Raw genomic sequence first — 14889 nt, forward strand, 5'->3', positions numbered from 1 at the left:
GCTGTTGTATCGCAATGTAAATAGTCTTTTGTCTCTTCTGTCTTTGTCGCTGCCAGCTGCTAATCTGAATGAGGTGGAAAAAGGTTAGTCGCCTTTTAAGTCTACTATGATTTTTATTTGTTTCCCTCTTTCTGTTAAAGCTATATGGATGCCATTATATGTACATGGTAAAAGGAATGTGGAAGAAATCTGAAATTAATATGTTGATTCAGTCATGTAGATCCTTGATGTATGGGTAGCTATGCCAAGCACTATAAAAAGGGCAGCTGACATGCACTTGCCCAATTTGTAGAAGGCTATGAAAGAAACCTCTAAGCGGGAAGAGGGTGGTGAAAAAGAAAGACTAATAATTGCTACTTTCTACTTGTCTGTTTGCTTTTACTCTTTAAAAGATATTACAAACATGAATTATTTTTATAATGAAAAATGTAGATCATTTAGTATACCTAGGGTATAGATAGAAGTATTGTCAATACTGGGAATTTTTCAATAACCTTAAAGTAATATCTTTAGTAAGTTGAAACAAGAGAAATATTGAAAGGTGTATAGATTTATGTAAACATTTTATGAAATAAATATGACAAAGCCCAAGAGGTTGGTTTATAGAATGACATTGTTGAATTCATGTTACAGTACATCATAAGTACTAGGTAGTATTTTTTTTAATGTATTTTTATTGATTTCAGAGAGGAAGGGAGAGGGAGAGATAGAAACATCAATGATGATAGAGAATTACTGATTGCCTGCCTCCTGCATGCCCCCTACTGAGGATCGAGTTTGAAACTCAGGTGTATGCCCTGACCAGGAATCAAACCATGACTTCCTGGTTCATAGGTCTACAATCAACCACTGGGTCACGCCAGCCGGGCAAGGCAGTATTTTTAAAACATAAAGAGAGCCATATCCAATCATTGACATCGATATGGTCTATGTGGCTCCCCAAATCCATCAGGGCCCAGGAAAGGGAGTCCTAGAAATGATCAGGGCAGTAGGCATGCCTGAGAAATCACCACGGAACCTTTGTGAAGCCTTATCTCAAAGTTTCAGAATGATTTTAATAACATTGGACTTTGACTCAATCTGTTGGCCAAAAGTCTTTAAGTGCCAAGTACAGGCTCAGCAGCCTCTGAGGAGCCCCATGTGTGCCTGTCTTGACAGTGCCAGTTGTCTGTGAAGCACTGGCAGGAAGATTACAGGGCTAATGCGGGTACGTTATACAGCAGCCCACCCTGTCTCCTCTTGCTAAGGACTTCATTTCTTTCTGTTGCGTCATTCGGGCGATTTACTGTGTTTGGTCACTTACCAAACAAAATTAAGTTGACAAACATGAAAAAAAAAAGGTTTCATATTGTAAAATGTAAAAATATAGCCTGGTCAGTTCTCTGTGGATTAATGCATTCAATACCATTCTTGGTCAAATACCATCTCTCCTTTATCCAAGTACTAACTCATGTGGTGGTCTGGGGCGGGGGTGTCTAAGGTCTGAGTCTCTCAGAAACAGAATAGCAATTGTTCTGTCACAGGAATATGCCCTTAAGTAGCTCTGTGCACTCTCAGGAGCAAGCCTGGCAGTGCGATAGTATTTCCAATCACCACGTGGTTTCATGTGTTGACTAAATTTCATGCTTAGGTTTATAAAACATGTCTTTTCTTTCCAAGAACCTGCTGATGACTGAATCTGCTTTTAAAAGCAGTCAAACCGTTCTCTATTTTTTAACCCCAAACTTAACTAGAAATGAAATTTCAATTTCTTTATGACAATGAGGGTAATTTTCTTAAATAATAATAAAAAAGTTCTAGAATTAGCTGACATAGGGAAAATGTTTAAATCCCTGTAGACGTGAACAATAAGGGTTGGAGCGATAACTTGTATAAAACGATGAGAAAGCACTTACCCAAGGATCCACAGCTTGTAAAGAGGGGTCCATCCAATACCTCGCTGACCCCACGGCATGCCCTCTGACTTGGGGGACTTGCACTAGGACCAGTCCCTGCTTATCTGCTGCTACGGTCCAGGCTCCGAATCGGTACTTCTCACAATGGCCCCAACTGACCGATGATGCCCAACAAGCTTTTCTTCTGCTGTCTCGCCAGCTTGCCATACATAATGTCCCTGATGTGCGTTTGGAAAGAGTAAAGGGAACCACAAAATTCAGGTGCTGACAAGCAGTCTGTTTTATCTAAACATGAGGGAAAAGAAGTATCCAATCAATGCCTGCAAATTTAATCTACTAATTAATTCATTAATTCCCCTGATGACGAGTCTACTTTCCATCACTGGGATACTGATGAATTTGTCCAGCTAATGGGAGAAGCTCAGGTTTCTCATCCTAATATTTAGGATGGGGCTGCTCCCAGTCTTTATTTCCTTTGCTTTCCTTTTTTTTTTCTGTGAAACAGGGATAATGACATCTATCCCACCTCAGAATAATATGGAAGGATAGATGGGAAAACACTTTAAAATGTTACATGTCTATCCGGAAGAGATATCAGAGCTGCCTTGTATGGCTGATGTAAAGTTTTGCATCATTTAATTCCAACCATCATCACTGCATTGACATAGATGAGCTGATGCCATTGCTGATGGCATACGAATTCTTATGATTATTTTGGTAGAGAAAATCCCACCTAATGGAAATTACATGTGTGAAGGAAATTTTTCTCCCCATATTCTTCAGCACTGCCTTTTTAAAAAGTACTATTTTGTTGTTGTTTTTTATGCTCACTATGATGAAAAGGCTTTATTTGGTGTTAAGCCTTTGGTTCTCTTCACCCCCTTACTCTACTTTGAAGTGGAAGGAAATAGTAAATGCTGAAGAACTCTTGGGCTTGGTTGCATTTTTTAGGTTTTGTGTATGTTTTTGGATTTTCATGATCTTTTAAAAATAGTGACCCCTTCTGTTATTAATTCTGCCTCGAGATGTGTAAGGTCTTTATAGCAGATTTAATATAGTTGCAGACATACCTGCAGTCTGTTTTAACTATAGAGAATACATTGGCAGCCTAATGATATTGTGTGGTTTGCATTCATCTTTCAACCTTGCAAAGCCTTCTTAAAAGCCTTTGAACCTCAGAAAACATTTTAATGATCCTGTTTGCTCTTAAGTTAATAGGCAGGGACCACTGAGCCCAGAACAACAGTCTAGCTTAACCAAGCCTTATTCAATCCAACTTGGATTTATTTATTTTGAAAAAGGATTTAAATATGTCTGCAGTTTCAGTAGCTGTTGGAATTAGCTCCATTATTTAGTTCCAATGAGGAAGTACTGAAAAATACTTCCTTTTCTGTTTATTTATTGGGGAGGTAAGCTTTTCCATTTTGAAAACTGAAGAGATATTTATTGAGAAAATACCTTATGCAGGACACTGTGCTAAGCATCCAAAAATGCATAAAACATTACCCTGTCCACCGGGCAAAATCTCTGGCTTTGGTCCTCACTGCAAGTTCAGACTAGGTCAGTTGTTTTGCTAAAGTCATCATTCCTCATATCCCAGGAAAGTTAACAGCATCATATAGTTACTCCACCGGTTCATGAGCAAAGAGAGACCCCTTTCTGACTATGAAAATGAACCAAATTCTCTGGTAAACAGGCATTATGGAGCAATCCATTCTACATCATTGAGAACAAAAGTGAGAACATAAAAGGATTGACCTTGTTGGAAACATTTTCATATCCACATTTACAGCATGTTTTCTGGAGCCTTCCTATTTTGAGTTATGGTTAACTCCGTCTCACAGGGTTACTCTGTGGCCATGCCCTGCTTGTGCACGTGTCCCATTTTGCACAATTTTGGCACCAAGAGGACATTCATGAGAGGCTCCCATATTTTTAGGAATTCACAGTCCCTCAGGATCAGTTCTTGGTATTTCTCTACTAAAATGGGACTTCATTAAGTTCAGGGAAGTGCATGTGATCTGGATTGTTTATTGATCCTATTGCGAAGGTCAGTTAACTATTTCTGACTGAGAGGACACATTTCAGGACAGTTAACACAAATAAGAAAGCCTCAGATATGGAAAAAGAATCTTCAGAAAATGTTGGCTATTTTGAAAAAAATAAGAAATAGAGTCACGCCATTTATAAGTAATCCTTTACTAATGGAAATGAAGTCAATTGTTACCACCAGCACTGACAAGATTAGAGACTGGGCATCTGCCCATGGTAATGTGCTATGAAATGTGGGTGAAAAGCTTGAGCAGAGCCTGCAACAAATAGTTCCAGCCTGGCCCAGCAAGAAAGGAGGAAATGGAGATAATTTTCATGCAAGTCCAGTTCAGTTAACCTGACCTGGGATGAGTCCCAGAATCCCATCATCTGTGTCCACCCTCTATGTTCACCCATCTCCCTGCTCTACTGCAAGGTCTGAGAGAGGACACAGAATGTTTTTCTTCTTTTTAATCCTCACTTGAGGATATTTTTTCATTGGTTTTCAGATAGAGCAGAAGAGAGAGGAAAAGACAGAGAAATATCGATGTGAGAGAAACACATGGGTTGGTTGCCTCCTGCAGGAGCCCAAGCCACAACCAGGGCCCTGGCCTGGGAGGAGCCTACAACCAAGGTGCATGCCCTTGACTGCAATCAAACCTGGGACCCTTCAGTCTGCAGGCCAACGCTCTATCCACTGAGCCAAACTGGATAGGGTGAGAATGTTTTTCTTTACACAAATAAAGCTCAAATGGAAAGCCACAGTGAAATATTACCTCACACTTTTCAGAATGGCTATCATCAATAAATCAATAAACAAGTGCTGGTGAGGAAGTGGAGAAAAGGAAACTCCCGTGCACTGTTGGTGGCCATGCAGATTGGTGCAGCCACTGTGGGAAGCAGTATGGAGTTACCTCAGAACATTAAAAATGGAACTGCTTTATGACCCAGCAATTCCGCTCCTGGGAATATATCCAAAGAAACCCAAAACACTGATTTGAAAGGATATATGCTGGGTTCATTGCAGTGGTATTTACAATAGCCAAGATTTGGAAGGAGCCCAAGTGCCCATAAGTAGATGAGTGGATAAAGCAGCTATGGTACATTTACACAATGGAATACTACTCAGCCTTTAAAAGGAAGGAAATCTTACCCTTTGCGACAGCATGGATGGACCTGGAGAGCATTATGCTAAGCAAAATAAGCCAGTCAGAGAAAGACAAGTACCATATGATTTCACTTATATGTGGAATCTAATGAACAAAATTAAATGGGAAATGTACAATTTCTGATAGGAATTGGATGGAGTTTTTAAAATTTGGTAGTGGGAGTCATTCAGATCCATTTATCTTAACCTTTCTTGAGCATGCACTTAAGTGCTTACACACACACTTCCTTGATTCTCAGGTTCATCCCCTCCATTTCCCCTTGGGATTGTCATGATTTAGCAGACGAGAGTGTAGGGGTGTCTGAGCCCACAGGCTGCCCATCTCAGGCCGATGTCAGAACTCAAATCTGCTACCCATTTTCCTTATATTCTCTGTTTCCTTACATGGTCCCTCATGCCAGTGGGGTCACCTTTATTAACATTTAAAAACATATTTTCCCTCCAGATGCAATCCAATAAGTGTTATCTGTCATATTTTCCAGCAGCCATCAAGTATCTACTTTGTGATAGATAATTTGCTAGGTAATGCAATGGGAATAAAGAGGCACAAATATATAACTATAAATAAAGGTCCTATCCTCAAGTAGTATACTGTTAAAAAATTAAATCTCACTTACTTTGTTCAATAATTTTTTTGATAACTTCCTTTGCTGTGCCAATGTAAATAGAGTAAACTGGTACCATTTATTCAGGTTTTTCTTGAGCCAAGTAAAAGCTCAAATGCAAATAATTGAAGAATGATGCGTTTGACCCTCCAAAAATCTGTGTCCTGGGGATTCTGTCAGGAATTCAACCAGACTTCCTTCCTTGTTCCAAGTATATTTGAAAATGTCATAACAGATTAGTTATAACACTAGAATTCTGGTCCAGTTATTCAGATTGCTGTCATAAATTCCCTTTCCATTATTGTCAATATCAATTATATATATATATTTATATATATAAAATAGGAACAAGGACAGGCTGCACCGTCAGCCACGGAACCTTCCCCACCCCGTTCATTACCCATGAGCCTTAGAATGAACTCTGACAATTTTTTTTTCTGTTTTAGGGAAAAAGAAATTAATCTGGCTACATTAGCAGAAACTAGCAACAGTGAAGTACAATATCTCAGAAGTGAGATAGTACTCATAACTGAAATTATTTTTATTGTAGACAGACATGCCCAACCTGAATTTAAAGGTCTAACTTTTAGAAAGATTCAGATGATATATTTATTAATTCAAATCCACCCTTTCCTATTTCTCCATTAGTGTAAAGCAAATCAATACGTAACACAGAGTGATTTGAATTAGAAAATTCCAGAAATCCTAATCCAGAGACTGTATGACCAACTTCTCTGATAAGCAGGCTTTGTGGACTGAGTAAGCCTAGGTAAGACATGCTGTTGCCCAGATCTCTTGGTAGATAGAAAGCAATGAATCATCCATCCCAGTAACTCTTCAAACGTTGCCTCTGATTAAAACAATTTACAAAGAGAACAAATCTCTTTAGGGGTAATAATAAATTTGTGGACCATATAGCATAGTTTTCAGTAATACGTAAAAACAATAAAGTCATTTAGGCAGTTTCTAAACGGAACTTCTACAGGGTACTGAAAAATTGGGCATCTCATTTCTCTAAATATTACAGATTGGAACTTATAGGGCAGTGATGGCGAACCTTTTGAGCTCGGCATGTCAGCATTTTGAAAAACCCTAACTTAACTCTGGTGCTGTGTCACATATAGAAATTTTTTGATATTTGCAACCATAGTAAAACAAAGATTTATATTTTTGATATTTATTTTATATATTTAAATGCCATTTAACAAAGAAAAATCAACCAAAAAAATGAGTTCGCGTGTCACCTCTGACACGCGTGTCATAGGTTCGCCATCACTGTTACAGGGTAAGGACTTTGTCATGCTCCCCCTTTAATCATTTGCTGGATAGAACTCAAGATGTTTCCCACAACACTACATTATAAAAAGTATTAAACCAAAGCACCTTTTTTAAAATTTTGGTCAAATAAAAAATTCTCACTCCAGAGTACATATAAATAGATGCTATTAGAAGTGGTTAATTTCTTTTACACTATTATTCACTTCAGGAAACATTTAACTGCCATGGACTAGATGGAATCTTCATTATTCATTGATTTGCCAAAGCATTACCATAGTTAAGAATTTGGGAGAGTGCCATGAGTTAAGCCAGTATTTTTTAGAAAAATATTGTTTAAGAAATTTGAGTGCTTGTGTGGGAAACAGAAATCATATTGGTAATAGCTCGGGTATCCACCACTTGTGTTGTCTGGATGTCTTTGACATAATTAAAGTTCATAAAACATTTTCAAGAGTATAATTTTTATAACTAAGGATAGTGCAGATATTAGTAGTTATTTTGAAGTGCAGCTGTTATTCAAAGTTCAAGCCAATCTCCAAATTTATGGTAAAGTTGATGGAACTAGGTATTGGACTCACTTTTCTCCCCCTCACTAAGACACCACAGTGTGTGGTTCTCTTGCCTTTGTCACCTTTAATAGCCTAACGTCATATGTCATTGGCACTTATTAATGTTTGAGTAGCCCGTTCTGCAAACCCTAACTGTTAATGCCAGCTCCCTATGGAGGGAGGGCCGAGGGTTTATTGGTCCCAGTCAACCAGTGCTTTGCAGAGAGGCTTCTAGCCCGAGCAGCAAACAAAGGCAATGCCAGACTACTCTGCTGTACTCTGTGCGGACCTTGCCACTTTTGAAGTGCAGAGGTCATGGTCTTGGACCATCTGCATCACTTATTACAGACAATTGAAGAAGCTCTGAGACCTGGGAGAAAATTTGAGGCTCAGGAGAGAACAACCACATGGGATGAATTAAGAAAGGAAAGAGACATGGAAGGAAGGAAGGAAGGAAGGAAGGAAGGAAGGAAGGAAGGAAGGAAGGAAGGAAGGAAGGAAGGAAGGAAGGAAGGGAGGAGTAAACTTTTATTCCCCACCCTAAACCTTGATTAAATTAGAATTTACCACTTGGATCGGTTTGCTAGTGCTACTATGACAAGTACCAGAGACTGCATGGCTTAAACAACAGAAATGTATTGTCTCTCAGTTCTGGAGGTTGGGAGTCTGAGATCCAAGTGTCAACTGGCCTGGTCCTCTGAGTGCTGTGAGGGAGAATCTGCTGCAGGTTTCTCTGCTTGGCCTGTAGCTGGGCACCTTCTCCCTGTGGCTCTTCATATCATCTTTCTCTGTCACATTTTCTCTTTTTATAAGAACGTCAGCCATATTGGAGTAGGGCCCACCCTGATGATTTCGTGTGTTTTTTCTTTAAAATTGATTTCCTCTATAATGAGGTTACCTCCAAATAAGTTTACATTTTGAGGTGCTGGAGGACTCCAACATTCATATGTATTTTTTGGGGGGGAACACATTCAACCCATAAGACCACATCACCATAGTTAAAACTCTTGATCTTTGCACCACAAAACTTGATCTTCTTTCAGTATTGCCCGTGTCACTAAAAAGCACTTCCAAATATACACACCAGACACCTAGAAGTTCCAGACACCTTCTTCCCTCAACTGCCTCATCATCCAAATCCATCACAAATGTTCACCTATTTGGCTTCCTGACCACCTCTCCAGGCCATTTGTATCTCCTCTATCACCAATGGAGTGCAAGCCAAGTTGTCTCTCATGTCCATTCATATCTGTCCCTCTGTAATCCATCCTCTACTACAGCCAGAATGTTCTGTTCAAAGTGCAGATGTCATCTGAACATCATCCATCTTCAAACCCTGCAGTGGTACCCCATCAATGCTCATAGATTAAAGACATTCTACCAAGTGGGCCCTGCCAACTTCTGTGGCCATCTCTGGTACTACACTCTCCTGGGCTCACTTCCTGTCTCTCAGAGCTCACATTCCCCATGCCACCTCCTGCACAGAACCCCTGTCAGTCCGTGAGATCCCCACTTCACTCTCACATCCATTGCTCACCTCAGAAAAGCCTCCCTCACAGTCCATCCCTCTTCCAGAGTACCTGGACATTTTTCTGCTCAGCATTTATCATATATTTTAGAGTTACTTGTGAAATTATTAGATGACTATCTTCCTTCTGCTCCACTGCTCATGGATAAGCTCCAGGAGAGTAGGGATATCATTTCTCTGTTGTCATTGTTGTTCACCATTAGACTCCAAGCATTTAACACAGGGACTCACACATAACTGCCACTCAAAATATAGGATAATGTTAGAAATCTGATTTGCTGTCAGAATCATTAGAAAAGCCATAGGCAGATCACTCCATGGGAGAAGTTTATAGAACAGGTATAAAACTATTTTGGTAAGTTTGGTAATAAGATGTAAACAAAACGATAACTGAAGATACCAGAGGTACAAATGAAGATAAAAGGGAAAGGCCCCTGGTGTTTAAAAAGGAAGGAACATTAGCATCAGTTCGGTTCATGGATCTAAAATGAAACAGGAGGCAAGGCCAATCCAGGCACTATTTCCCGGAAGAACCATCAAAGTGCACAGAGATTTCTGCCGCTTTGCAATGAGATTCACAGTGTTGGTACCTTAGGGGGCTCTGGACATCGCTGACACTTTGTTTTTGCCACTGAATGCAATAACATTGTTGTGTGCAGTTCAGTGTGATGCTCCCTCTGCTAACTGGCTATCTGCGTTATCCATCTCTTTATAAGCATTTTTAAAATACTTTTTAGAGCCACAGTAGACCTTGTATACCTTCCATTTCAGAACCTCATTTCACCAATGAAGAATTGGGGCCCAGAGCAATAAAACAGTTCACTTCTCTGCAACCAGTCCACTCTTTTATACTGAATAAGTTGCAGAAGGCCATTCCAAGCAATAACTCAGCACCCAATGTCATCTCACCCGGTCAGAGTAGTTTCTGCCTATGATTTCTCCCTTTATGCTCGTTCACTCGTCACTCAAACAGAACATTAACTCTGATGATTCAGCTTTTACTGCTCATATGACCATAACATTTTTCATCCGAGTCAGGGCATCTGTGTGGGTGCATGGGGGCACTATTGAAAATTGCCTTGGGTCAACAGGTGTAAACCAGGACTGTCCTGAGCAAGCCAGGATGTATGGTCACATTACCAGTACATCAAATTCTTCATAAAATCCACATGTGCAGGTGTTCAGTAAATAATGAATTGTATCTCTTTCTAGAGTAGGCTTTGAGGTATCGCAGCCTTTTAGGGAAGCGAACATCACTCTTCCCCTGTTCCATCACAGCTCACATTAGTGTAACTATAGAACTCAGGCATTTTCAGTCCCACTCTCTGCCATTTCTACCACACAGACACAATCAGACATTATTTTCTTATAAAGAAAGTCACCTCTATTTAAGACACATGATGCTTTTTTTTTACAAGTTAGAGCCAATCATACACTAACTCTCATATCCTGAAGTGGTAGCAATAGGCTCTTTGGTTGACCACTCTCTATTTCTTGAAAACACAGACAACTCACACACACACAAGTTTGTAACTTTTCATCAACAAAAGAGCTGAAAACTAGCAGCATGAGGAAGAGGAATTTCCTTGTCTCATCAAAAGTGAGATCATAAATGCCAGGCAACCATGGTAGTCCACACTATTGCTTTATCGTTGGGGACCTTTAAGGATCCAGGGCTGAGAGCAAATAAATAGGCTTTCCTGATTGGTGTCAAATTACACAGTCAGGGTCTGTTTGGACCCCTGTCTTTTAAGGAGTTCATGGGCACTGAAATTTAATCTGTATTCAACCACGTTGACCTTATCCACTCCAATGGGCTGACTTATCTTTCCTGATGCCGTGTTAAAAATATAAAGACCTGCTTATAGAATTAACAGATTATAACATTAACTATGTGGAAAGAACATTTCCACTTTTCCTTTTTGTCACCTCACACTTTATCATCTCAGGAAGGGGGGCAACCACTGATGATATGATCTCAGGCAGGCCCTGGGCCATTAAAAAAGCAAAGTCAGGTTCCTTTTTTTTTCTTCCTGATTTTCCACTAACACGTCTTGCTTTGACTACACACATACTGATGATGAGATGATGATGATGATGGTGATGATGATATGATGATGATATAGAGGAAGAGGAGAAGGGGAAGGAGAAGGAGAAGAAGATGAGGAAGAAGAAGGAGGAGGAGGAGAAGGAGGAGGAGGAGGAGGAGGAGGAGGAGGAGGAGGAGGAGGAGGAGGAGAAAAAGAAGGAGAAAAGAGGAAGAAGAAGAGCATAATTTCCTCTCAATACTCTGAGGTTTTGAGAAGTTTTTATTGATTTTTTACAGAGAGGAAGGGAGAGGGATAGAGAGTTAGAAACATCGATGAGAGAGAAACATTGATCAGCTGCCTCCTGCACACTCCCTACTGGGGATGTGCCTGCAACCAAGGTACATGCCCTTGACCGGAATTGAACCTGGGACCCTTGAGTCCGCAGGCTGATGCTCTATCCACTGAGCCAAACCGGTTAGGGCATGAGAAGTTTTTCATTAGTGGCTAAAAATATATGAGCACACAACTGTTAGTGCATTTTATTTCCATTATTCCTGGAAAACCAGTGGTATTTTCAAATGTCCAATTTTTCTTTACTGATGGAGAAGGAGATATCAAGTCCTGCATTTGTCTATGGGACTTGCTACATTTCCCATCTTTTTAAAAAATATTTTTATTGATTTTTTACAGAGAGGAAGGGAGAGGGATAGATAGCTAGAAACATCGATGAGAGAGAAACATTGATCAGCTGCCTCCTGCACACTCCCTACTGGGGATGTGCCTGCAACCAAGGTACATGCCCTTGACTGGAATCAAACCTGGGACCCTTGAGTCCGCAGGCTGACACTCTATCCACTGAGCCAAACCAGTTAGGGCTACATTTCCCATCTTATATTGAGCTCCTAGGTCTCACCACTATGGGACACTATTTAAACTTTAAAGGCTGCCTTCCCCCAAATACAGCATAATCCAATGCAATTACAACAAATTAAATAGCCCAATGAAAATATTTATTTTAACATTTGTTTAAAGAAAAGAGCATAACCTAGTTATTATTCATGAGTGACTATTCAATAAAATGAACCAGAAAAAAATGTCTAAAGGTTAAATTGAAATCCAAGTTGAATATAGATCAGCAAGATAGAGTTATTGCCTTGAAAAGCATGACTCTTTCTTTCAATAACTATTATTTTAGTATGTCTCCAAACCATACTCTAAAAATATGTAAAGCTATGCATGCCAAGCATACTGCTCTCAATGAACTTTCAAAGAAAGGGAATGAAATAAGCACCAATAATATGCAGTGCACCCCAAACAGAACAACCCTACAACCTTACCTTATGTGATTCTCATGAACATTTAGTGACGGCATATTTGCACAGCCTTTAGAACTCTCTGACACATAGTAGTGAGCACTATATAATAGTTAAGTCGATAACAGTGCATACAATATGTACCATTAGATAGGCAGAAGCAGACATGGCATATAGAAATTGTACATAAATAACAAATGGTTAATATCTAGGAAATTTTCATAAAGAAGGGGACACAGAATGGATGTAAAAATTGAAAACAGAACTTATTAAAGTTACTAAAGCAAAATGAAACACCATCAGCTTGGGCACAGATTTGAGATAAATTTGTAAGCCAGTGAATAGTCACAGGTGCCAAAAGTATAGGAATGGGAGATTGGGCTTGAATAGTGAATTAGGCAGTAATGGGGTGCAGAAAATGCTCTTGTAACACTTGTTAATATTACAGTATTTGGTGATACTTAAAAGGAGACAAATCCTTTTTGAAGTAATCTTACCAGAGTCCAATGTGTAGCTATGTAATGGTCACAAAGAACTATCATACACAGCTTTAGTAATGATTACTATTGCCGCTATGCTGTTCTTATAGCATAGACTCCTTATAAGGTAAGAAATATTTCACATTGATGTAGCTTTTCACACTCAAGTTGGCACACTTAGTCTTAAAGCTGTGACTGATTACACACTTGGCAATCTGTTTAGCCAGTAATTGCTTAGAGTCATTTCCTTTCTCACCTTTTGCCCACAACAAGTTTATGAAGAAATATCCGGTGGAGAAGAAAGGGACAACTCCTATTTTCATCCCTCAGAGCTGAAGTTTTATTCTCTATGTTCTATCTCCAGCTCAGACTTCCCCTGGCGGTAGATTGGGAGATGATTGAGGGCAGCGCCCATCATATCCATCCTGTAGCCCCAGCATCTAGCTCAGAACATCGTATAGTAAATCCTTATGAACCACAGTTTAGATTGGCTTAATTGGATTGGGTTGGGTTGGGTTTGGTCGAATAGGATCAGATCAAAGTGAATAAAAAGTAAAGCGTGTACCCCTTTCTTATACTAACAGAAAGTACAAAGCTTTAAATAAACCCTGTTTAAAAATAGCTCATCATATATAGTTGAGAAAACATTTTTGTACAGATTTATAAACACAAAACTTTCTTGTACAAGAAATATATGAGACTTTCAGTGCAATGATTTCATCTTAAGAGACAGAGAAAAAATACCTACCTTATCATAGATCAAGTTGATGTAACACTTAGATGAGCACATTTATATACTTGCATCATAGAAAAAGATGCTTGCAGTGTGAATAATATGCCACATTTAGTTATTAGGCAACTACTTCTACCCCTTAGCAAAGCGTTACTAAAAGGATAGTGTTCTAACAAGGGATGTGCTGCAAACTCCTCATTTTTAAACCAGTACTGTTTAAATCCACACATGTTGAACAAATCAAAGTTCCAATAGTTTCTTGGAAATGAACAGCAGCCTATAGATGTGTCACTAAAATAATTAAAAATTAATTCAGAAGTAAGATAGAAAAGAACTTTTATATTTTTCCAGTCCCCTTAATCTCTCACACAATGATTGGGAAAGTCCTCTCTCTGAAAATCCTATTTGACCTAATATATCTGAAAATGAAATAGACCCATGTTATTTGTATCTGAAGAAAGTTTCTAAGAAAGAGTCAGACGTGCAATTAACACAGTGTGTCTAGACTCCGCATGGTTATGCTCTTCACTCACTTTTATTGACAAAAACTATTCCTTACGAGCTGGCTGATGCCCAGAAAAAAGTCTATGTTCTCTATTTAGATTGATTTTCCTTTTGCTTTTTCCTGTCTCTCTTGGTGGAGGTAGCTTAGAAGTATTCTCTGGAGCTATTGCAATAAGTCATAAGTGGGGAAAATATCTTATTCTAGACTTATTAGACCTTGGAGACTATGAAGATCCGAGGATTAATTTTTCAGACGTTAAATAGACTAAGCCAGACATAAAAGGGTAAATACAGAATGATTCTACCTGCGTCAAGCTCTGAAACAGGCAAGACTGTTCTGTGGTACTAACTGTCAGGATAGCAGTTATTTACCCCAGACCTCTGGGATGCTGGTCGATGGGGTTGTTCCTGGATGCGGATGTGGTGACATGAGTGGGCTCAGCCGGTGAATATTTATTAGCTATTCATTTATCCTCTGGGTAGATGCTATACCTCCATAAAAAGTCCAGAATAACAATAATAGAATAACAGACATGAAAAGCAATCAGATTTCCTTTGTCTAAATCCAACAGAATATTCGTCACAGATCGCAATACTTGTGTTGTCCCAAATCATAAGACTGCATACCAATAGAACCAGCAGTTTGGATCCTTTGCTTCTGTTTTGTGATTATTTTCCCCCCAATCACAAGCTGGGTCACACTGTAAGGCCCATGGCACAGCCTGCTGCCGGAAGGCTACCAACCTTCCTCTCTGAACTAACGCTGTTTGCCATGTT

General features: G+C 39.4%; 1 protein-coding gene across 1 annotated transcript in view; it reads left to right on the plus strand.

Moving 5' to 3' along the window:
• SLIT2 (slit guidance ligand 2) overlaps positions 1-14889 on the plus strand; it is a 350885-nt gene that overhangs the window by 304118 nt on the left and 31878 nt on the right.

This window comes from Myotis lucifugus, unplaced genomic scaffold (assembly GCF_000147115.1).
Source record: "Myotis lucifugus unplaced genomic scaffold, Myoluc2.0 scaffold_147, whole genome shotgun sequence".
NCBI classification, from domain to species: Eukaryota; Metazoa; Chordata; class Mammalia; order Chiroptera; family Vespertilionidae; genus Myotis; species Myotis lucifugus.